The sequence below is a fragment of the Lissotriton vulgaris genome, chromosome 4_1 (genome assembly GCF_964263255.1).
Source record: "Lissotriton vulgaris chromosome 4_1, aLisVul1.2, whole genome shotgun sequence".
In the NCBI taxonomy this organism is placed as follows: domain Eukaryota; kingdom Metazoa; phylum Chordata; class Amphibia; order Caudata; family Salamandridae; genus Lissotriton; species Lissotriton vulgaris.
Genome location: NC_141691.1, coordinates 61,156,516 through 61,181,567, shown reverse-complemented (window position 1 = coordinate 61,181,567; position 25,052 = coordinate 61,156,516). Strand labels below are relative to the sequence as shown.

The following is a 25,052-nucleotide window of genomic DNA, read 5'->3' as shown; positions in this document are numbered from 1 at the left end:
GTTTGCTGCTCTGGGTTTTATTCTGGATTTTTCTGATATTATTACCACAAACCTATCCTGCAGTAAACTCCCATATGCACGTTGTCTCCCAATACACACCCTGAAGTGTAGGTGTGATAGCTTTACTGTATGGGCTGCATTTTTGGGCAGCAAATGTAGATTTTTCTAGTATTCATGACGGAAAATCTTAATTTTATTAAAGACACGGAGGCGAGTATTATGCTTTCTTATCTTGCTTTATTACACACAGCAGCCAAGATAAGTAAAAAACTACAGTTCCCAGAGGGCCAGGGGACAAACTGGGCCATGGGACTGAAAAAACGTGAGAATACATTAGCCAATCACAATGAACCTATCAGATAAAGACCCTAACTGACTGCGCAGCTTCCTCTTTTCGCTGGCGAGCAGATCAAGAATAGTCATTAAACAAAGGGAAAATGAATAAAATTAAGGATATAGCCAAAGTCCAGGAACATAAATCTTGCATCAGGGGAATCCAAGGAAGAAGACCAAACAGGCGTCCAGGAGGAGGATCCGGGAGCATTGGAATCGGAGCACTTGCAGGAGAAGATCGAAGAAGGTGCAGGGTAGATCTTCTAAGATGAAGCCGGTGGCAAGGCTGGATTCGCTGTAGGGAGGGAGAACAGAAGTTAAGAAATGTTGCGGCGGGATAATACTCGCCTTCGTGTCTTTAATAAAATTAAGATTTTCCGTCATGAATACTAGAAAAATCTACATTTTATGGCAAGACCGGAGGCTCCTATTATGCTTGTTTAAAGCATATTAACAATATCAGAAGCCACAGTATGAACAGGTTTACAATAGAACATGCGAAATATGCTGTCATTTGACCAGTCTGCTGATCTCAGAATGTCTTCCAGGCGAGAGCCAGACCAAAAGGCTGTAGAAGCCATGGCTCCCCTGGCCGAATGAGCCCCGAAAACGGAGACGTCAATTCCGGCAAGAGACATGACCCAACGGACCCAACGGGCCAGAGTGGGAGAAGAGACAGGAAGATGGGGTTTAATAAAAGAAATAAGGAGTTGAGAATGAGAGGGCGTTCTGAGATCAGCAGTTCGGTGTTCGTACACTTTTAAACATTGTCCCACACACAGTTTGGGATGAGCTGGAAAATAAGGATAAAACACTGAATCCAAATTAGTCTTAGTACGTCTGCGTATCTGAAACAGCACACCTGAAGGAGAATATTGGCGAGCAGAAACATCTAGAGCCTTAACATCAGAAACTCTTTTAATGGAAACTAGACACAGTAACATAGTGAGTTTAGCAGATAGCATCTTTAGTGAAAGAACAGCATTGTCTGGCCAATCATTAAACAATTTAAATATCACTGTAACATCCCATAAAGAGGTATACTTAGCCAACGGAGGTTTCGCACAACGGACACCCTTGAGTAGACGACAAATCATAGGGTGAGCACCAACTGGTTTACCATCAATTTGGGAATGGTATAGGGAGATGGCAGAGCGATAGAGATTGATGGTGCGGTAAGCCTTACCGGCACTGGCTTGTGAACCAAGGAAATTAATTATGAAATACAGAGAGGCTGAAATGGGATCGAGGTCCCTTTCCAAACACCAGCTTGTCCAAAGAGACCAGGCGGATCTGTATGCTTTGGATGTACCCGGAGCCCAAGCTTGGTTGATGAAGAACGAAGCCTCTTGTGAAATGAGGACGTCAGAAGGGGAAGGCCGGAAACTTTCCAGGCCGAGAGTTGCAGGGAGGAATCGAGAATGAGATTGTGTTGTTCGCCCTGAGGATTGAGAAGTAGGTCTCCGAAAGAGGGAAGAAGGACCGGGAAGTCCACTGCCATCTCGAGAAGAGTCGGAAACCAAACCTGGGCTTGCCAGAAGGGGGCAACTAGAACCAGGGACGAGGACTGGCGGCGAGCCTGAGAAAGAACCCTGTTGATCATCAGAAAAGGAGGGAAGGCATAATGAAGATGACGAGACCAATCCTGCAGGAAAGCGTCTGTCGCCAAGGCCAGGGGATCCGGGCGCCAACTGTAAAACCGGGGCAATTGGGAATTGAGACGGGAAGCAAAAAGATCGATAGAGAAAGGGCCCCAAAGATGGACAAAGCTTCCAATCGCTGGAATCTCGAAGAAATCTCGAGTGCCAATCCGCCACGCTGTTGAGATCTCCAGGGAGATACTCGGCAGTCAGAGAGAGATGATGGGCGAGGCAAAATTCCCATAGACTCTTTGCCAAGTCCGCCAGGGGTTTGGACCGTGTTCCGCCAAGATGGTTGATGTAGCGGACCGCAGAAACATTGTCCATGCGGAGGAGAATAGAACAGTGAATCCTGTTTTTGGAAAGGCTTTTGATCGCAAAGGAACCTGCAAGCATCTCTAAACAGTTGATGTGCAACTTTGACTCCTCTGCGGACCATGAACCTCCAGTCGAGATTGGTCCACACCGGGCGCCCCAGCCCGACAGGCTTGCATCTGATTCTAAGACTAGATCTGGGGCCGTGGCGAAGATAGTGCGCCCGTTCCACGCATCTAAATGGTCTATCCACCATTGAAGCTCGGTGCGGGACTCGGGGTCTAGTGCCACTAGATCTGAATATGCAAGGCCTTGACGAAGATGACGGATTTTTAGGCGCTGAAGAGCACGATAGTGGAGAGGGCCTGGAAAGATGGCCTGAATGGAAGAAGAGAGAAGGCCGACAATCCGTGCCAGAGATCGGAGGGACAAAAGAGAGGACTGAAGAACAGATAGGATCTCCGCTTTGATCTTGGAAACCTTGGAAAGGGGGAGGCGAAGGGACGCTGCAGCAGAGTCCACCAGGAATCCCAAGAACTCCATGTTCTGAGAAGGAGTCAAAGACGACTTGTCTTTGTTGATGAGAAAACCCAGATCTAGGAGAAGGGACTGAGTCAAAAGAAGGTCGGAAAGGAGAGACTGTTTGTCCGAATTCATGAGAAGGATATCGTCCAGGTAAATAATTAGCCTTATGCCAAGAGATCGAAGATAGGCGACCACTGGTTTCAAAAGCTTTGTGAAACACCAGGGCGCGGATGATAGGCCAAAGGGAAGAGAGGTGAAACAATAGTTGATACCTGACCACTGGAATTGAAGAAATTTCCAGTGAGAGTGATGGATGGGGACCGTGAGGTATGCGTCTTGAAGGTCCAGACGGACCATCCAATCGTTGGGACGAAGAGTGTCCCTCAAATGTAAAATGGTCTCCATTTTGAAATGGCGGTAAACCACAAACTGATTGAACCATTTCAGATTGATGACCGTGCGGAGCTTCTTGTTTTTCTTCTGAACAAGAAAAATGGAGCTTAGAAAGCCTGAGGAGTCGAAGGGAAAAACTTGAATTGCTTTTTTGAGGAGAAGAGCCTCGATCTCGTTTGAAATTTGAGATGCCATCAGAGTTGAAAAGACGAGAAGGGGGGGAAGAGAAGTTTGGACGGGAGGGGAAAGGAACTCTATCAGGTAGCCTTGTACCGTGTTTAAGACCCACGGATCTGAACTGAGTGTGCACCATTTTTGAAGAAACAGTTTTAAGCGACCCCCCACAGGAGGGGAAGAAGAAAGGCTTACCTTGCTGGTTGGAGTTTTGACGATAAGTTCGTTGGCCTTTGCCTTTGAATCCGCGGCCACGTTGGGGATAGAACTGAGGCTTGTAGTCCTGGTTGTTGTTGGACGAACCTCTGGAGCCTTGGTTGTAGGGACGGCCGGAAGAGCGACCCCTGCCTCTGCCGGCCCGTCCAAAAACCCGAGGGGCGAAGACCTTCTTTACTGTTTGCTGGGCTTTGTCCAAAGAAGCAAAAGTAGAAACAAATCTACTAAGGTCACGAACCAGAGAATCTCCAAAGAGGAGACCATTCGCCTTGGGGCCAGGATCCATGGGAGCCAGATTAGAAAGTTTAGGATCCAATTTGATTAAGAGACCTTTACGGCGCTCATGAGTGATAGCGGAATTGGCATTTCCTAGAAGGCAGAAGGCGCGTTGGGCCCACATGGAAACATCATCTGCAGAAAGTTCAGAACCCTCTAAGCGGGCAGCTTCCGCTAAATCAAAGATACGGGCGAGAGGGCCCACAACATCCAATAGTTTGTCCTGGCAAGTGGTCCAAGCTTTATCCACCCCTCTGCGGGGGTCCTTGCCGAACTTGGAGAAGAAAGTGAGGAGAGGTTGGTTGATGGAAGGGACCATCGTAATTTTGTCTGGAAGAGAAGGCTTGGGACATTCGGATTTAAGTCTGGCTCTTACCGGTGCTTCCAAAGGGAGACGCAGCCTGGCAGAGATATATTCTCCCACATGGTGAGAAGGGAACCATTCGGTGGAATTAGGGTGACGAATAGTGGAGGGATCAAACATGGGAAAACCCTCAGAGTCAAAAACAGGCTCAAAAGAAAAAGAATCCAATTTGGGAGATTTAGCAGGGGGGGGGGGGAAGGATCAGTAGTATCAAACAGGTCAAAATATTGGTCAGCGTCATCGAAATTAGCATCATCATCATCGTCATCTGTGTCCAATATAGTGGAAATTACCAATTTTCTCTTAGGAGACTCTGCATGTTTCTCTTTTTGTTTGCGTTTACCCTCGGAGCCAACAAACCCCTCCTTAGAAGGAGGCCTGGGAGGAACAGAGTCCTCAGTCAAATGCGAGGAAGACTCGCTAATCAAAGACGCTTTTTTAGGGGCACGAGATTGAGCAGAGAATTCCACTTTTTTCTTTCTGCTTTCCCCCGCAGACTGGGCCAACATTTTGGACATGATGCTTAACATTGAATTTTCCATGTTTTTTGACATTCTCTTCATAGAGACTTCTACAGCTGATTCCACTGAATTATTAATAAATTTATTTAAATCCCTTTTAAAAGAATGAGATTCCTGGGAAGGGATTTCCTCTGAGGAACTATCACGTTCCATGATACAGCTGTCAAGAGAGCCAAAAATATCACCCAGGAGGTAGGAGAGGGTTAATGGACAGAGCGGGGGCGTGTACAAGCTGTGGGCTGGGCAGAGCGTGAAGCGACGTCTTCACACGGAGCTCCAAAGGCACGGAGGCTGGAGCACAAAGCGGAGCAGCAGGCACACACAGGACGGTGACCGGAGGGAAAGAAGAACCCAGAAAGAGGTCAGAAGGCGCGCGAAGACGCGCGCGCTGAGACGCTACCAAGAGCGTCTGAAAACGGGGGGGGGAGGAGGGAGGAGCGAGCACGAAGCGCCGGAGCTCCGAATAGAAACGCGCGAACAGCGCGAAAGAACTAGCGCGAGGTCGCGCTAAACAGGCACAAATGAAATGTAATACAAGCGGTCACAATAAATGCATACAGAGCATAAAAGTACTGAGAGCAAAGATAAAGGCACTTATCTGACTGCGAGCAGCAAGAAAAGAGGAAGCTGCGCAGTCAGTTAGGGTCTTTATCTGATAGGTTCATTGTGATTGGCTAATGTATTCTCACGTTTTTTCAGTCCCATGGCCCAGTTTGTCCCCTGGCCCTCTGGGAACTGTAGTTTTTAGGGCTCGCCTGCTGATGCGCTTCTGCGCATCGCTGGCGAAGCTCTATTACGGCTTATCCAGTGTTGATCCACCACTGGCGATTTCTTCAAGTGCATGTGCTTTTTAGGTCATTGCGCAAGCGCAAGCCCTAAAAAGCGCGTGCACAATGCCACCAGCCCCCTGCCTGCCTGCCTCGCATTACCAGATCAAAGGCAGCCCAGCCCCCCTCCCACAAGCTTCTCAGCGTGTGCTCTGCCTCAGGCCTGCATTTCTCCTCCCCTCTGGCAAACAGATAGCCGCAATAAAACCCTCCCTGCTCAGCTTTTTTTTCTCCCCGTCTACACTTCCCATTAGGAGCCCTTCCTCCCCCCAGATAATCTATCTCCATAAGAGATAAGCAGCTCTTCCACCATCTCAAACCCGTATTAGTGCTCCTCACTATGCATGTTTTTACTTAGAAAATCAGCACAATGCAGCAGTGTGACATCAAGCCAGGTTCATCGACATCACTGCAAAAGTAAAGTTTTTATTCCCCATTTCCTCTTCAAGAAAGTGACTGCGCATCAGCCTCTACGGATCAGAAAGCGGAGCCCCTCCACTGACCGGGCTGCGAGTCAAATGGCCATGTTTCACAAATTATGGTTTTCGTGGTCTTATTCTGGAGTAGCCCTGTTGGCAAGAGAGGAAAGAGCAAGGCTCTGACAGTCAGTCCTCCTCTGCTTCATAGTATGCCGCGCCACTATAGTAAGTTGAACAAGGGATATTATTTGACAGAAAGAGGCAACCTGCATCTATTCACGGAAATACATTGAGCAGTCTACATTTTTATTTTTTAAAGCTACATACAATGCACCATAACTATTCTAGGTCTACAAATGGAAATACATAACAAGCAATATTTTTATTTATTTTTTAAGAGGTGCATACTTAAAAAAATGATTACAAAAATTAAACATCAACTAGTAATTAAAAAACCTAGCAATTAAGATATGCCACGTCAAATAATAACTTTTGTCGCCAATTAATTATCAGTGTCTGGAATGGATATGGTCACACCCTCACTCACCCTCAACCCCTCACCCTCACTCACCCTCAACCCCTCACCCACACCCTCACTCACCCTCAACACCTCACCCTCAACCCCTCCCTCACGCTCACCCACCCTCACCCTCACTCACCCTCAACACCTCACCCTCACTCACCCTCAACCCCTCACCCCCTCACCCTCACTCACCCTCAACCCCTCACCCTAACTCACCCTCAACCCCTCACCCTCAACCCCTCACCCTCACTCACCCTCAACCCCTCACCCTCAACCCCTCACTCACCCTCACTCTCACTCATCCTCTATCACCCTCAACCCCTCACCCTCAACCTCTCACCCTCAACCCCTCACCCTCACTCACCCTCAACCCCTCACCCTCACTCACCCTCAGCCCCTCACCCTCAACCCCTCACCCTCACTCACCCACACCCTCACTCACCCTCAACCCCTCACTCACCCTCACTCACCCACCCTCAACACCTCACCCTCACTCACCCTCAACACCTCACCCTCACTCACCCTCAACCCCTCACCCTCACCCACCCTCACTCACCCTCAACCCCTCACCCTCAACCCCTCACCCACACCCTCACTTACCCTCAACACCTCACCCTCAACCCCTCCCTCACGCTCACCCACCCTCACCCTCACTCACCCTCAACACCTCACCCTCACTCACCCTCAACCCCTCACCCTCACTCACCCTCAACCCCTCACTCACCCTCAACTCCTCACCCTCAACACCTCACTCACCCTCACGCTCACCCTCACCCACCCTCACCCTCAACACCTCACTCACCCTCAACCCCTCACCCTCACTCACCCTCAACCCCTCACTCACCCTCACTCTCACTCATCCTCTATCACCCTCAACCCCTCACCCTCACTCACCCTCAACCTCTCACCCTCACTCACCCTCAACCCCTCACCCTCACTCACCCTCAACCCCTCACCCTCACTCACCCTCAGCCCCTCACCCTCAACCCCTCACCCTCACTCACCCTCACCCTCACTCACCCTCAACCCCTCACCCTCACTCACCCTCACCCACCCTCACTCACCCTCAACCCCTCACCCTCAACTCCTCACCCTCAACACCTCACTCACCCCCACGCTCACCCTCACGCTCACCCACCCTCACCCTCAACACCTCACCCTCACTCACCCTCAACCCCTCACCCTCACTCACCCTCAACCCCTCACCCTCAACCCCTCACTCACCCTCACTCTCACTCATCCTCTATCACCCTCAACCCCTCACCCTCAACCTCTCACCCTCACTCACCCTCAACCCCTCACCCTCAGCCTCACCCTCAACCCCTCACCCTCACTCTCACTCACCCTCAACCCCTCACCCTCACTCACCCTCACTCACCCACCCTCACTCACCCTCAACACCTCACCCTCACTCACCCTCAACACCTCACCCTCACTCACCCTCAACCCCTCACCCTCACCCACCCTCACTCACCCTCAACCCCTCACCCTCAACCCTTCACCCACACTCACCCTCAACACCTCACCCTCAACCCCTCCCTCACGCTCACCCTCACTCACCCTCAACACCTCACCCTCACTCACCCTCAACCCCTCACCCTCACTCACCCTCAACCCCTCACTCACCCTCAACCCCTCACCCTCACTCACCCTCAACTCCTCACCCTCAACCCCTCACTCACCCTCACTCTCACTCACAACCCCTCACCCTCACTCACCCTCAACCTCTCACCCTCACTCACCCTCAACCCCTCACCCTCACTCACCCTCAACCCCTCACCCTCACTCACCCTCAGCCCCTCACCCTCAACCCCTCACCCTCACTCACCCTCAACCCCTCACCCTCACTCACCCTCACCCACCCTCACTCACCCTCAACACCTCACCCTCACTCACCCTCAACACCTCACCCTCACTCACCCTCAACCCCACCCACCCTCACTCACGCCTCAACGCCTCACCCCCTCACCCTCACTCACCCTCAACCCCTCACCCTCACTCTCACTCACCCACCCTCAACACCTCACCCTCACCCTCACTCAGCCCTCACTCACCCTCAACACCTCACCCTCACTCACCCTCAAACTCAACATACATACATACCCTCACTCACCCTCAACCCCTCACCCTCACTCACCCTCAACACCCACCCTCACTCACCCGCACTCACCCGCACTCACCCTCACTCACCCTCACCCTCCCTCAACCCCTCACCCTCACTCACCCTCAACCTCACTCACCCTCAACCCCTCACTCACCCTCACTCTCACTCATCCTCACTCACCCTCAACCCCTCACTCACCCTCACCCACCCTCAACCCCTCACCCTAACTCACCCTCACCCTCAACCCCTCACCCTCACTCACCCTCAACCCCTCACCCTCACTCACCCTCACCCTCACTCACCCTCACCCTCACTCACCCTCACTCACCCTCAACCTCACTCACCCTCACCCACCCTCAACCCCTCATCCTCACTCACCCTCACTCACCCTCAACCCCCCACCCTCACTCACCCTCAACCCCTCACCCTCACTCAACCTCAACCCCTCACCCTCAATACCTCACCCTCACTCACCCTCAACCCCTCACCCTCAATACCTCACCCTCACTCACCCTCACCCAACCTCAACCCCTCACCCTCAATACCTCACCCTCACTCACCCTCACCCTCACTCACCCTCAACCCCTCACCCTCACTCACCCTCAACCCCTCACCCACACCATCACTCACCCTCACTCGCCCTTACACGCCCTCACTCACCCTCACTCATCCTCACCCTCACTCACCCTCAACCTCACTCACCCACCCTCAACCCCTCATCCTCACTCACCCTCACTCACCCTCAACCCCTCACCCTCACTCACCCTCAACCCCTCACCCTCAATCTCTCACCCTCAATCCCTCACCCTCAGTCACCCTCACCCTCACTCACCCTCAACCCCTCACCCTCACTCACCCTCATTCCCCCTCAACCCCTCACTCACCCTCACTCGCCCTCACTCACCCTCACTCACCCTCACTCGCCCTCACTCACTCACCCTCACTCACCCTCACTCACCCACAAAACACCTCACCCTCACTCACCCTCACCCACCCTCACTCACCCTCAACCCCTCACCCTCACTCACCCTCAACCCCTCACCCTCACTCACCCTCAACCCCTCACCCTCAATCTCTCACCCTCAGTCACCCTCACTCACCCTCAACCCCTCACCCTCACTCACCCTCAATCCCCCTCAACCCCTCACTCACCCTCACTCGCCCTCACTCACCCTCACTCACCCTCACTCGCCCTCACTCACTCACCCTCACTCACCCACAACACCTCACCCTCACTCACCCTCACTCACCCTCACTCACCCTCACTCAACACCTCACCCTCAATGCCTCACCCTCACTCACCCTCAACACCTCACCCTCAACCCCTCACTCACCCTCACTCTAACTCACCCTCACTCTAACTCACCCTCAACACCTCACCCTCACTCACCCTCAACCCCTCACCCTAACTCACCCTCACCCTCACTCACCCTCAACCCCGCACCCTCACTCACCCACCCTCAACCCCTCACCCTCACTCACCCTCAACCCCTCATCCTCACCCTCACTCACCCTCACTCACACTCACCCTCACTCACCCTCAACCCCTCACCCTCAACCCCTCACTCACCCTCACTCTCACTCATCCTCTATCACCCTCAACCCCTCACCTTCAACCTCTCACCCTCACTCACCCTCAACCCCTCACCCTCACTCACCCTCAACCCCTCACCCTCACTCACCCTCAGCCCCTCAACCCCTCACCCTCACTCACCCTCAACCCCTCACCCTCAACACCTCACCCTCACTCACCCTCAACACCTCACCCTCACTCACCCTCAACCCCTCACCCTCACCCACCCTCACTCACCCTCAACCCCTCACCCACACTCACCCTCAACACCTCACCCTCAACCCCTCCCTCACGCTCACCCTCACTCACCCTCAACACCTCACCCTCACTCACCCTCAACCCCTCACCCTCACCCTCACTCACCCTCAACCCCTCACCCTCACTCACCCTCAACTCCTCACCCTCAACCCCTCACTCACCCTCACTCTCACTCATCCTCTATCACCCTCAACCCCTCACCCTCACTCACCCTCAACCTCTCACCCTCACTCACCCTCAACCCCTCACCCTCACTCACCCTCAACCCCTCACCCTCACTCACCCTCAGCCCCTCACCCTCAACCCCTCACCCTCACCCTCACTCACCCTCAACCCCTCACCCTCACTCACCCTCACCCACCCTCACTCACCCTCAACACCTCACCCTCACTCACCCTCAACACCTCACCCTCACTCACCCTCAACCCCTCACCCTCACCCACCCTCACTCACCCTCACTCACCCTCAACGCCTCACCCCCTCACCCTCACTCACCCTCACTCACCCTCACTCTCACTCACCCACCCTCACTCACCCTCAACACCTCACCCTCACTCACCCTCACTCACCCTCAACACCTCACCCTCACTCACCCTCAAACTCAACATACATACATACATACCCTCACTCACCCTCAACCCCTCACCCTCACTCACCCTCAACACCTCACCCTCACTCACCCTCAACACCTCACCCTCACTCACCCGCACTTACCCGCACTCACCCTCACTCACCCTCACCCTCACTCACCCTCAACCCCTCACCCTCACTCACCCTCAACCCCTCACCCTCACCCTCAACCCCTCACTCACCCTCACTCTCACTCATCCTCACTCACCCTCAACCCCTCACCCTCACTCACCCTCACCCACCCTCAACCCCTCACCCTAACTCACCCTCACCCTCACTCACCCTCAACCCCTCACCCTCACTCACCCTCAACCCCTCACCCTCACTCACCCTCACCCTCACTCACCCTCACTCACCCTCAACCTCACTCACCCTCACCCACCCTCTACCCCTCATCCTCACTCACCCTCACTCACCCTCAACCCCCCACCCTCACTCACCCTCAACCCCTCACTCAACCTCAACCCCTCACCCTCAATACCTCACCCTCACTCACCCTCAACCCCTCACCCTCAATACATCACCCTCACTCACCCTCACCCAACCTCAACCCCTCACCCTCAATACCTCACCCTCACCCTCACTCACCCTCAACCCCTCACCCTCACTCACCCTCAACCCCTCACCCACACCATCACTCACCCTCACTCGCCCTCACACGCCCTCACTCACCCTCACTCATCCTCACCCTCACTCACCCTCACTCACCCTCAACCCCTCATCCTCACTCACCCTCAACCCCTCACCCTCACTCACCCTCAACCCCTCACCCTCACTCACCCTCAACCCCTCACCCTCAATCTCTCACCCTCAATCCCTCACCCTCAGTCACCCTCACCCTCACTCACCCTCAACCCCTCACCCTCACTCACCCTCAATCCCCCTCAACCCCTCACTCACCCTCACTCGCCCTCACTCACCCTCACTCACCCTCACTCGCCCTCACTCACTCACCCTCACTCACCCTCACTCACCCACAACACCTCACCCTCACTCACCCTCAACACCTCACCCTCACTCACCCTCAATGCCTCACCCTCACTCACCCTCAACACCTCACCCTCAACCCCTCACTCACCCTCACTCTAACTCACCCTCACTCTAACTCACCCTCAACACCTCACCCTCACTCACCCTCAACCCCTCACCCTAACTCACCCTCACCCTCACTCACCCTCAACCCCGCACCCTCACTCACCCACCCTCAACCCCTCACCCTCACTCACCCTCAACCCCTCATCCACACCCTCACTCACCCTCACCCTCACTCACCCTCAACCCCTCACCCTCAACCCCTCACTCACCCTCACTCTCACTCATCCTCTATCACCCTCAACCCCTCACCTTCAACCTCTCACCCTCACTCACCCTCAACCCCCTCACCCTCACTCACCCTCAACCCCTCACCCTCACTCACCCTCAGCCCCTCAACCCCTCACCCTCACTCACCCTCAACCCCTCACCCTCACATCACCCACCACTCACTCACCCCAACACCCTCAACACCTCACCCTCACTCACCCTCAACACCTCACCCTCACTCACCCTCAACCCCTCACCCTCACCCACCCTCACTCACCCTCAACCCCTCACCCACACTCACCCTCAACACCTCACCCTCAACCCCTCCCTCACGCTCACCCTCACTCACCCTCAACACCTCACCCTCACTCACCCTCAACCCCTCACTCACCCTCAACCCCTCACCCTCACTCACCCTCAACCCCTCACCCTCACTCACCCTCAACTCCTCACCCTCAACCCCTCACTCACCCCTCACTCACCCGCACTCACCCTCACTCACCCTCAACGCCTCACCCCCTCACCCTCACTCACCCTCACTCACCCTCAACCCCTCACCCTCACTCACCCTCAACACCTCACCCTCACTCACCCTCACTCACCCCACAACACCTCACCCTCACTCACCCTCAAACTCAACATACATACATACATACCCACACTCACCCTCACTCACCCTCAACCCCTCACCCTCACTCACCCCTCAACACCTCACCCTCACTCACCCTCAACACCTCACCCTCACCCTCACTCACCCCTCACTCACCCGCACTCACCCTCAACCCCTCACCCTCACTCACCCTCAACCCCTCACCCTCACTCACCCTCAACCCCTCACTCACCCTCACTCTCACTCATCCTCACTCACCCTCAACCCCTCACCCTCACTCACCCTCACCCCACCCTCAACCCCATCACCCTCACTCACCCTCAACCCCTCACCCTCACTCACCCTCACTCAACCCCTCACCCTCACTCACCCTCACTCACCCTCACTCACCCTCACCCTCAACCTCACTCACCCTCACCCACCCTCAACCCCTCATCCTCACTCACCCTCACCCTCACTCACCCTCAACCCCCCACCCTCACTCACCCTCAACCCCTCACCCTCACTCAACCCCTCACCCTCAATACCTCACCCTCACTCACCCTCACCCTCACCCAACCTCAACCCCTCACCCTCAATACCTCACCCTCACTCACCCTCACTCACCCTCAACCCCTCACCCTCACTCACCCTCAACCCCTCACCCACACCATCACTCACCCTCACTCGCCCCTCACACGCCCTCACTCACCCTCACCCTCAATGCCTCACCCTCAACACCTCACCCTCAACCCCTCACTCACCCTCACTCTAACTCACCCTCACTCACCCTCAACACCTCACCCTCACTCACCCTCAACCCCTCACCCTAACTCACCCTCACCCTCACTCACCCTCAACCCCGCACCCTCACTCACCCACCCTCAACCCTCACCCTCACTCACCCTCAACCCCTCATCCTCACCCTCACTCACCCTCACTCACACTCACCCTCACTCACCCTCACTCACCCTCAACCTCACTCACCCTCAACCTCACTCACCCTCACCCACCCTCAACCCCTCATCCTCACTCACCCTCACTCACCCTCAACCCCTCACCCTCAACCCCTCACCCTCACTCACCCTCAACCCCTCATCCTCACCCTCACTCACATTCACCCTCACCCACCCTCACTCACCCTCACCCTTACTCACCCTCACTCACATTCACCCTCACTCACCCTCACTCACCCTCACTCACCCTCACCCTCACTCACCCTCACTCACCCTCAACCCCTCATCCTCACTCACCCTCATCCTCACTCACCCTCAACCCCTCACCCTCAACACCTCACCCTCACTCACCCTCAACCCCTCACCCTCAATCCCTCCCCCTCAACCCCTCACCCTCAACCCCTCACCCTCAACCCCTCACCCTCAACCCCTCACCCTCACTCACCCTCACTCACCCTCAACACCTCACCCTCACTCACCCTCAACCCCTCACCCTCACTCACCCTCAACCCCTCACCCTCACTCACCCTCAACACCTCACCCTCACTCACTCTCAACCCCTCACCCTCTCTCACCCTCAACACCTCACCCTCTCTCACCCTCAACACCTCACCCTCACTCACCCTCAACCCCTCACCCTCACTCACCCTCAACCCCTCACTCACCCTCACTCTCACTCACCCTCACTCAACCTCAACCCCTCAGCCTCACCCTCACCCACCCTCAACACCTCACCTCACCCTCACTCACCCTCACTCACTCTCAACCCCTCACCCACCCTCACCCTCACTCACCCTCAACCCCTCACCCTCACTCACCCTCAACCCCTCACCCTCCCTCACCCTCAACCCCTCACCCTCCCTCACCCTCAACCCCTCACCCTCGACCCCTCCCCCTTAACCCCTCACCCTCACTCAGCCTCACTCAGCCTCAACACCTCACCCTCACTCACCCTCACAACACATATTGTGTTACAATAGGTGTCACATTTGCAAAAGATAAAACTATTGGCATTGTAAATAACAAAGCTATTAATTCGCTATTTTCAAAACAGGCACATAAATAAAAAATGTGTCCTTTACAATACCAATAGCTCAAACTTTCCTAATGCAAGACCTATTGCATTGCTGTGCTTCTCTCCCCTGCTGCACTCTCCTGCTCTCTAGAGATGTGGCCTAACGACAAGAGCTGCCATCTAAGTCACGTAAATACAAAATATGTTGCATTCCAAATGCTATAGGTGTCCCATTCGCAAAAGTTATAACTATTGGCATTGTAAATGACAAAGCCATCAATTTAGCAATTTTAAAAACCAACAAATAAATAACATATGTCATTTACAATACCAATAACTCCAACTTTTCTAATGCGAGACCTATTGCATTTCCAATGCTTGTTTACTTATCTTGGCTGCTGTGTGTAATAAAGCAAGATAAGAAAGCATAATAGGAGCCTCCGGTATTGCCATAAAATTCGGGTGCTATGCAACAGTTTTAAGATCTCAGAGTTCCTAGTTGCTCAAATGGGTGTAATTTCTGATATGTATATGTTTCTCTCGTCTTTATTGCTTGATTTTTGGCACACGGGAAAGTGTCTCTCATAGTCGTTGAATGTCACTCATAATTACACTGAAATTATTAGCATGTCACACATAAGCAATCTGAAACCTTGGCAGCTATGGGACACCTTCGGGTAAAGTCCGCGCTATATAAAAACGCATAAATAAATCTGATGCCTTCGGCTATGTCCACGCTGAATCTAAATTTGCAAAAATAAATAAATAAAAACTGCATTAAGCTGTAATTCAATTATTCACTGAGCGCTGTTTACTCCAGAGGGCGCCATCTTGGACGGTCGCTGATCCCGGAAAAGACGAGGCAATTAAACGCGCCTTGTTCCATTTGGAAATTACTTCCTAATTATTGATTTGTAACAGACCAAGAATAAAACATGGCTTCATTATTAGCGCTATACAACAGAAATGTAGACAACATATCAAAAAGTACTTGTTAAATATTTACAGTAGTGCTTCATGAAACATTATACGTATAATACTACATTACGTTACCGTTGTTGATTGACCCTAAAAACAGCCACAGCGCTTTCGAATAGCATGCTTTCGGTAATGTTCACTCTACACTTTCCATGAGAACGCTATGTAGCTGCAGTGCAGTTCTTTTTACGTGACGTCACATACGTCTCTTTTCTACGCCCTGTTCCACGCGTAGCGTGCTTGCGTCATGACGCAGCGTGCAGCTTGGCAGGAACATGATTGGCTCTCCGCTTTGTGTCAGTTTTGAAAGTTGGCGGTTAATTGTAAGTCGCCTCCGGTGCAAGAACGTAAGCATAGATCCCAGAAGAAGGAGGCTGGAAAATCTGAGTATATTCCGGGGACAGAGAGAACCCGACCGGGGGTGAAGGCGCGGGAACACCGCAGGACTGAGAGGAGGCGCCTACCAGTGGAAGGAGACCCGCCACGCACGGAGGAGGTACTGAGCCTGGGGTGGTGCCAGTGGCCATGGGTGAGGCTGGCAGTCTGTGCCGGGTGACCCGAGGCAGGCCGCATGAAGTGAAGGGTCGGGGCAGTACTCTGCATACTGCCCCAAGGGTCTACACTTGTCTCCCCGGGGGTTGTCATTAGGTAGCATGTAAGCACCTGTGTACCAATCTGTAAGGGACGGGGAGGGGAGACCGAAGTCTCTACCATGAGGGCTGTAGGCCAGGAGGATTGTCTTGGGGCCTGGGTGTTCTGGTAGAGGTCCTTGCAGTGTAGGGGACTGGGGTGATTGTCCTGAGTAAGTGGTGGCATAATGGCTGGATAAAGTGTGGGGTTCTCTATAGATGGCCCATTAGGAAGGCCTGGGTGGAAGCTGGAGTCACCACTCCAGGGATGTAGGATTGGTGGGACAGCATAGGGGCAGTGGTGGCTGTCATGCTGAAGTGTTGACCGGGGGAGGTGAGGCACTGATGGTGGAGGGAGGAGTGGTTGCATCGAAGGTAGACTGACTGCACTTGAATGTGGGATCTGGGGCAGGTGAAGCAGGGTGCTGCAGGAAGGAGGGGCTGTCTTGGGGAGTAGGGCAGTGTGCAAATGAGATACTGACCAGTAGGATGAGTGGTTGTCCTGCAGATTAGCAGGGCATCTGATAAGAAACTAGAGTTGCTGAGTTGGTTTACTCCATGTGGGGCCTCTAACCTTCTGGAACACGTCCAGCTTGTGATGTCACTGAGCACTGGCATCTCGCCAACCATTTCATTGGGGTGCAGTACGGTTTGTGATTTTATGGTTGCTAGTTGACTTGCAGCTCAGCCCCCAGCACTTTCCCCTTTAATCGCTGGAGGGCTCCTTTCAGGTGATTGATTCAAAGCTCTGCTACTGATGAGGATGTGTGCCCCTCTTAGGCTGTCATTTTGTTGTGGTTTTAGTCCACTTAGACAGTGGCCGGGACATGTCTTGACTTGCCAATAGATGAATTACTTTTCGGGTTTAGGACTGTTTATCTGACAGTGCAGTCCATGTTGCGTCCTAAGGTCGTACCTGTCGCGCAAGTCGCTTGCAACCCACAGATGTGCTTCTGTTGCATGCTTTCACTCTTTGTGATCCCAGAGCTTGTCGTTGACTGTTTGATCTCCGCCAAGTGCTGAAGAAGGCTATGCCCCAGCGCTGCAGTCTGATCGCTAGAGTACGCCTCCCTGAGAGAGAACCCTTCAGGACTAAACCTCTCATAGGCCTGATGCATGTCAGCAGTACTCTGCTTTATCAATAAGTCGTTGACACTTGTTGTTGATTGGTATATCACTGTATAGCAGATGAGCTGTAGTCTTAAGGGTATGGAGTCGCATCTTTCACTAGCTCTTGACAAGACAAAAATTAAAGATGTATATGGTCTCCTGCATACGGGGCTCTGCACTTGGTGTGTGGAACCACTGACTAGCAAGTGTAGTGACATATGTCGGCCCGTGTCCAACGCCGAGTGGTTGATGCCATGGTAACCGTGAGCCGTCTGGTCGTCAGAGGGCTGTAGTACTGTTAGATTGTTTATTAAAAGTGGTCCTTATTTGTGATTTGGGAACAGATCAAACCTCTTGTCAAACGTGCACCTCACTAATATCGCAAATTTAAATCTGAATTGCTTGGTGGCAAAGGAGGATTGTAAATGGCTTGTGTTGTCGCCCGGACTGCATTCCTTCGATCTGCCTATCGTTATTGGGGTTGATTTGTTGCTCGTGTTTTTGGAGGAGTTTGAGGTGGTTTTGCTGCTATAATTCACATCTTGATTGATTAAGCCTAAGAATGTTGACATTTGCTGTCCACACTTTCAATTTGCGCCCGTTTGAATTTTGTTGTTCACAAAGTGTATTTTTTTTGCTTGTCGTGTTAGAGCGCGGGGTTGCCTGCTCAATTACCATGCTCACCTGGGCCCATAAACATACACACTCTGAACAAGTAACCCTGCTTTACTGTCCACCTATCAGGATTATTAATCACCTTTTTAGGATTTATACCTGTACACCTTGACTTACCAACCCATGTCAATTGTACCTCAAGTCCTAAGGGAGCGAAAGGGTGTTAGCATAATGGGTAGAAAATAACATTTACAGGCATAAAATAACCACAGACTCGGGGAAAAGGTCCAAACCCTTTATCTATACAAAGTCTTAAATGTCAGAGCCCAAAGCAGTTAGTCTTTTCAATTAGGAAAATAACCAATGCTATGATGTGTAGAAATATTGCAAGATTTCTTTTAGACATTCTCACCTGGGAAGGGTGAGAAAGGGAAACGATACAATGACATACCCACACAGAATTGTATTTACCGAACATGGTGTGAAGACCAACCCTGGCCACGGGCTGGGACAAAGACAGGACTCCCAAGAGTTTCAGGTGAGGACAGGCACAGCTCGGGAGAGGCACAGGACAGGTACTCTCAGCTAAGTGCAACTCCAGCGTCACACCCCTCTCTGCAGGTCAGTATTAGTTTCAATTTATACATTGTAATAATTATTTGGTAGGTTGTCTTCCTCTTGTGGGGTCAAATGTTCATCTTCTCACAGATATTGTGAGTGAGCCAGGACTTGGCTGCGTTTCAATGCCAATGCTTCAGGGATTTAGAGTTCCTGAGCAGACGCAGCTCTTTCAAGATGGAGTTCAGAGAACACCCGTCGGGCCCAAATACGAGCTAACAGCAAAGTCAAAGAGAAGCCATTTAGAATACGAGAATAAAAGAATGCACTGTATACCACTTATCTCTACTCTATTCCCATTACTTTATTTTAACTATAGCGTTAATAGTTCAGCAGAACGAACATGGCTTAGTTAAAGCAGCAGCAAGTGCTTTAGTATGTTAAACATGAAGCAACCCTCTTTAATAGTGCGCAGCTGCAAAGAATTCCCACCAAGCAATGGTACGTCACACCACATGAGTGTAGCAAACGCATGCACAGTAAAGATCCCGCGTTTTCGGCAGCCATTTTAATGCATTTGGGTTACTGTTAGTAAAAGCACATTGTCAAGCTTCCCCCTAGATACTAAAAATGTTGTGTGGTGCAATTATTAGTAAGAAAACATATTGATAAATTATTTGTTATTTTGAGAGTACGGAGTCAAAGCAAGTCTTTTTATGTATGAGACCATGCTCAATCAGTGTGCACCCGGAACGTATGCGATGTTAAGCTACAAATGGTTTTTACCCTCGAGATTGACTATGGGGGTTATTGCATGTGTGATTGATATTTAATAACTGGTTGTCTGGTGCATCTACGATCTCCCTAACATAGCTTAGGGTAATATTATTATTGTCGTCGCCGCTCACTCTTATTTTGTAATAGCCAATTATTCAGTAAAAATCACCGGTACTACCAATAATACTAGTAATCGAATCACCATCACATAAAAAAAGATTGCATTAGTGTCCATAATATCCCAAATTACCCGCAGCCAGACAAATCAGCATTGGTTCTCTGCAACCCAAACTGGTTTCGAGTTGACTTGAGTTTATTAGCAAATAGTGCACAGGATCAGTACATTTCTTTATTTCATTCTCTGTATCTAGGAGATTGTCCAGCAGAGTGTAGTAAACTACTTCTCTGCGGTGCTTTACTGATTAGAATGTTCATGGCATCATAGAATGCAGTGTTGGACTCTTCATCTTCCTTTACTACACAGAGGAGTTTGGTAGCTGATACTATTGGATGCCAGAGTTAGGTTATTTGTATTAATTGGTGTCCCGGTACTGGTAGGAACGTTCTAACTTGGCTGAGTTGAAACAACACTTTAATTTGTAGAGTTTGAGTGTTATTGGCCGGTGACCATGTTTTGGTAGAAATGCAATGATGGAGGCGGTTAGAAAAACATTAAGATGGAAAGCATTGAGATGTCTCTTCTCAGTTATTTGTGACCCACAGTTCTTAATCTGTCTTAGGGTGGGATCGGAACGCATAGTGGTTTTGATTTCATCAGTGGGATCCTATCCAATGCGAAGAACAGTGACAACAGGATTTGCATGGTCTACGTTTCCATGGGTGAATGCAGTCTGTGGCAGACCATATGTTTGAAATCCTGCTGCTGTGTGCGCGCGCGCATCTATGTATGCGTTTCAGTCAGTTTTTAAGAACTGTAGATGATATAAGACTATCTTTTGTGATTTCAATAAACCAGACCATTTAGCTTTGTCATTTCAGGTTCCTGAAAAGAGGTCTTTGCTTTGCTAGTGGTTCTAAGTTGGCTTGACTAAAACGCTTTTTTTGTACAGGTTTTGTGCAAGGACTGCCTGCTTTAGCTCTGTGGGCGCGGCACAATGTGGGAGTGCTACAGGATAAACCTATGAGGACATTGGATAGTGTAGGAATATACTTTTTCTGCTTGCTCACCATGGACTTTTCACCTGTTGGACTGTAGGAAGCTGGGCTTCTGTTGTAGTAACTCCCCCTCCCCCCCTTGCCAGACTACCACTGCACTTTGACTTTATTCAGTGTCTATCCACAAACCTGTCATTTTTCTTTCAGCTTGCTTGTATTGTTCGACCTACTTGAAAAGTACCATTTACACTTACCTGCACCAGTCCCGGCTTGGTTTTAGAAATGAAATAACTAAATAATATTTTTATACAAACAAATTGTTCCGAGTTCAGTCTGAGTGTGTGACAATATTTCTCACTTGAGTTTGTATGATACATGCTTACCACTACCCTCTGATAAAGCCTTACTGCTCGACAACACTACCACAAAGAGAGAAGTTGGGCATTATCTACTTTTAACTCTGCCTACCTTTGGGGCTCCACTGGACTCTGTGCACTTTCTATGCTGTACTATGTTATAGTATATACAGAGCCAGCTTCCTACGTGGACCCTATATCTTTGCTGACTTTAGAACTTTGAGCACTTTATCAATGTGAATAAGCAGTAAAATGCCTGTCCTCCTTGTTTTAATGTTTAAAATTAACAACTAATCCTTTATGGGTTCTGGAGTAGCGTGCTACTTGCTGAAAAAGTGCTTAGACGTCTTGTGAGGGGTAGTAAGTGATGTAAAATGCAATTACGATACAATATTCTGATTGATGTCTTTAACTTGCCTTTATATCCTTGTGTATGGAACCACATTTACACAGGGCCTGGAAGTTACATGGCTATTTTGGACTGCTGCACCTGCTCTGCCATACAACAGTGGCAGTTCAAACATGGCTTCAGGCCTACCATTGTAGCCTAACCGTGGAAAACATGCACTGTGATCTGCCAATGCAAACCCCTTTTGACAAGTAAAAACCTTAATTTTAGATATTAGGTTAACCCTATGTAGGCCTTAAAGTCCACAAGGCAGGGTGCATGGTATTTAAAAGCAGAACATGTGGAAATTTAAAGTTGTCTTGTTGTTGTGACTTCCTCATGAATCTATTTTTAGGTCTTGTCCTATTAATCCGGCAAGGGATAATAGGACGAGAGTATTGAGGGCAAACCAAGCTCTGAAACACCAGGCGGATTACATAGTGCATGTGCACGCGCTTGCCATTTGCTCCCCGAGCCGCCTGCTTTAGAGGGCTTCACTTCAAAGGGATCCGCTCCCCCGCCCCCTGCTTCACACTTCAAAGGCATGCGCCCCCACCCACGCAATGCCGAGAGCCAGCGCTTCCCTCCCACCCCTGTTCTCCCCCGCCCACCATCCGACTGTCTTCCCTCAAGCTCCTCTTGCTTCCTCCAGCGTGTCCTTATTTTTCCTTCCTCCCCACCAGCTACTCCCAAACCCGTCTGTTGCCCCTTCCCTCTCCCCCAGCTGTGTTACACTCGCTTCCGTCGTCCACCTAATTCTTGTTGGCTCTCTAGCATTATGGTACCATATGTAATTTTATGGTGCTTTCATTTACACCTAAATACACTCAGATTCTCCTTATAAGCATCTGCAGGATTACAATGTTTTTACGTTTTTGTGTAAATAATGCATACGCTGGTGTGGCTAAGCGATTTTTCTGCCTTTTACAAAATAAGCGCTAGCGTTTGCCCCTTTGTCTCCTACAAGTTGTTTTCCACCACTCTCCCTTCTTTTTTGTGTGAGTCTTCCCTTGAGCTCCACGTTGCTTCCTCCGTGTCCTTATTTTCCCTTCCTCCCCACCTGCTACTCCCACACCAGTCTGTTGCCCCTCCTGCTCCCACTCCCCCTAGTTGTGTTACACTCGCTTCCGTCGTCCACCTAATTCTTGTTGTGCCTTTCTGCTCTTAGACTCGTTTTTTGTGCACTTCTGCCCTCCGTTATTTTCCCTTCTTTTTCTGCCTTCTGTTAGACTCGTTTTTTGTGGCTTTCTGCCCTCTGCATCACTCAGCGCCACTCCAGCATCACTCGGTGCCACCCCAGGTTATAGGTGTCACATTTGCGAAAGTTATAACTATTGGCATTGTAAATGACAAAGCTATTAATTTAGCCATTTTCAAAACCAACACATAAATAATAAAAAATTCATTTACAAGACCAATAGCTCAAACTTTCCTAATGCGAGACCTATTGCATTGCAAATGCTTATTGTAGGAAGGCTGCTGACCTATAGAGAAATCCTGGTCCGCAATATTAAATGCTAATACTGTACCTTGGGAAAGGGACAAGCTTGAAGAAAAATTAAATCAGTTTGTTGTTACAAATCCAATTCAATAGTGAAGTTGGATTTTAAGAAAAACCAACTTTTAGAAAGTTACCCTTTACATGCCTGTATTGTCAGAAGGCTAGCTCTCCTGCTGTGATTAGCTCCGAATAAGCATGAAAAAAGAATGAAATGCCTGACTGGAGCAAACAAGGAGCTGACCTCAATGGCAGAGAACTCCAGAATTCACAATATGCTGTGTGGGGGTATGGACCTCCTTTTGAATGCAGTGTTAAATCCTGCTTCAGAGGCCTGGGCCATATTGAACATTGGGGGCACTTGAAAGGGAGAGACCATATGTCAGTTCTTTGAAATCCACTGTCTGTTTGCTGGAGGGCCCTGCATTTTTCCTAGCAGACTTCTGTTTCTTGGTTTGTAGGGGGTTTGGTGCCTGCTTACAATGGGATTTTAGTGTTCGATTTGGGAGGACACTGGGGCTTTCCCTATGACTGACACACAGAGCCCAAGTTTAGTATAGGTGGTTGATGTGTTTTTTTTTTTTTGCCATCTTAAAAAGCCTATGCCTACCAATTTGGGCCTGGTTGCAGTAAGACGAGACGGAACAGCTGCAAAATAGGTAGATTTACCCCTAGGAGTCATTCCCACCCACTAGCTAGTGCCAGGCAAAAACCTGCACATTCTTACAGTATGTAATGTGGACTGACGTCTGTAAACGTCTTAATGTTTATTGTGCTTAAGTCTGAATGGAGAGGAAGATGCTGTCTAATTGTTGGTCATTGGAGGGCTGCTGGACTAACTTACATCATCTCCTTTTAGCTGTCCATTTATGTCATTGTTAATTAGAGTATGGGTTTGGGGGATCTGTGTTTCAGTGAAAAGTTTCAGGGTGCTCTTCTTCGATTAACATACAAGGTTTGCTCAGCACACAGCTTTATTTCCCTGCAAGTTTTTTCCCCCAGATAGTGCCACTCTATAAAGGATGAAAGCACTTCATGTTTTTAAGAAGCACCCAGAGCTTTGGAGTTCTGCATGTTTGCTCCTGGCAGATAAGGGTGCAACCTGTTTGAAGATGAGGCTTTAGTGGATTGTTTGTTGCTTAGGTGGTTTAGTACCATGCTTTTCAAGTCGATCAGTGCTTTAGAATTCTTGTTTTGATTAAAGGTCCGACTTGAGTCTTTAGGTGTTCTGCGCTAATCTGTGATGCATTTGAGTCTTGTGGTCAAACCTGGAATTAACTTTGTGGACCTTTGCGTGTCGTTCATGTGTGTGCTTCACAGATATTGATGGACCATTGTGTTGGAAGTCTACCGATTATTACTTTGGTCCTGGCTGCATCTGCATAGATTAATGTAGGGCGAAGGTGATGCTGTATGTAGTTCCCAAGCAAGCTTGAAACAATAAGATATGTGAACTACAGAAGTCTCTTTGCTGGAGTTCACTTTAAATAAGATGTTTGGGTTCAAAGTGGCCACTTTATTTGTAGAAAACTGTACGTGATATCTTGCTGGAACAGTTAATTCTGGAGTTGCCAGTAAAAGAATTTCTATTTTTGAAAATAATATGTATGCTGTCCACCAAAGGAATTTAGTGACTAAGGATTTCACCTCCATGAAGGACTGGGGGAGTGGGAGATCTAGTATGGGTGGTTTGGGAGGAGGCATAGGTGGTGAAATTGTGATGGTTGTGCTTCTTCCCACTGTGAATATCGGGGGACTCTCCGCCTCTCCAAAAAGTGCCTCTTATTGTAAGAGGCCAGTATTTAAATCTCTACATCTACATGGGTCTCTTGTAACATGCACCTCGAGGTACATGAAATTGTTCCCCACAATATGCAGTTAAAGCAGTCCCCAAAAGGACTATTGTTCTCTCCGCACCAGGGCTTATGTAGATTTCCCCCAGTTTCCTGTAAATCCTGATGCCTCTCTGTGAAATTTAGATCAGTCTTGGAGTGGTGAGTTTGGCTGCTGAACAGAAAGCAATATGCCATGGGTGTGGAGGGACCCCATGTCCTCGTCCCTCCTTCCGCAACCT

General features: G+C 50.3%; 1 protein-coding gene across 2 annotated transcripts in view; it reads left to right on the top strand.

The window, feature by feature from the left end:
* Positions 1 to 16,217: 16,217 nt before the first annotated feature.
* Positions 16,218 to 25,052, top strand: part of KIF4A (kinesin family member 4A) — a 307,171-nt gene continuing 298,336 nt past the window's right edge. For both annotated transcript variants that reach the window (XM_086918309.1, XM_086918308.1), the window contains exon 1: positions 16,218 to 16,427. The gene's annotated coding sequence lies outside the window, so the exon portion shown is untranslated. The remainder of the gene's footprint in view (positions 16,428 to 25,052) is intronic.